Genomic DNA, 1,404 nt, shown 5'->3' on the forward strand with positions numbered 1-1,404 from the left:
GAATCAAGGTTGTAAGACACCTAATCTAGCTCTCATCGGGATATGTCTGCATTGATGCTGTGCTGCTTTTATGGTTGCCAATGAAAAATAAGCACTGACCACAAACTCCAAGCCTGGAACTTATGAAGCAAGAAGTGGATATTCCCTATTGTCATTTTTTAGGTTTACTTTTGATGTACTTCAGAACAGAGGCTGGGGCTTTCTCCTGTGATCCCTCACCACCTCAGTCTCAGGTTTGGAGCCAAAAGAGTTTACCATAAGCCATTAGAAGAGCATGGGACCAGTGTCAATATGTCCTGAGCTGAAAGCAGAAACAAGATTGGCCTTTAAATATATCCCTTCTTTGACAACATTTTTTTTCCAGGGAAGGAGTTGGATAGGATTTAGTAAACCTTTTCATTGCCATTTATACCATCACTGAGCTGTCACAAGACTGAAAGAAACTTCTGTGAGCAGATGAGCCTCTTCTAATGGTTCAAATTTGAGGTTGGATTACAGGCATTTAGCAAGTCAATAAAAGCTAGTTGGAGATGGCTCTCAGTATTGAGTACCAGGTCAATAATTCTTTTACCCAGAATCCAATAAAATTACCTAAAATCTACTTTGTGAAACTTGAAGTTTCCTTTCTAAAAAGCGCAAGAACTTCCAGCTGAGGAAAGCTTGAGGGATGATCTTGCCAGTGTGATGATTTTGTCCTACAACCCCCAACCAGAAAAGGGACAGCTCTAAACTTCTCTCATTCTCTAACCCTAATTCTAATCCAAGATTAGGCCGCTCCATAAGATTCTGACTCAGATTCTGATTCATCAAGGAGTCTATCTACAATAAGCTTGCAGAAGGTAAGATTCTGAACGACAGCCAGCATGGCTTCATCATGGGCAGGTCTTGCCTTACCAACTTCATCTCCTTCTACGACCTGGTAACTTGCCACCTGGACATGAGAGAGCAGGTTGATATTGTATACTTGACTTCCAAAGGGCCTTTGATCTAGTATCCCATGATATCCTCATGAGAAAATTGGAGAATTGTGGGCTTAACTCTGAAACAGTCAGGTGGGTGAGAAACTGGCTGCAGGGTAGGACCCAAAGTGTCGTAGTAAACAGATCTGTATCATCCTAGTGAGAAGTGGACAGCAGTGTCCTGCAGGGATTGGTGCTTGGTCCAATACTTTTCAACATCTATATTAACAATTTGGATGTGGGGGTGAAGAGCTCATGGGCCAAGTTTGTGGACAGCACCAAGTTATGGGGAAGTGTGGTCATGTTTGAATATAGACTTCGTAGACATTAGGACTGGAAGGGACGTCAGAAGATCATCGAGTCCAGCCCCCCACCCAAAGGGCAGGAAGTCAGCTGGGGTCATAGGATCCCAGCAAGATAAGCATCCAATTTGCTCTTGAAGGTG

Source organism: Crocodylus porosus, unplaced genomic scaffold (assembly GCF_001723895.1).
Source record: "Crocodylus porosus isolate Cpor-Errol unplaced genomic scaffold, CroPor_comp1, whole genome shotgun sequence".
Lineage (NCBI taxonomy): Eukaryota > Metazoa > Chordata > Crocodylia > Crocodylidae > Crocodylus > Crocodylus porosus.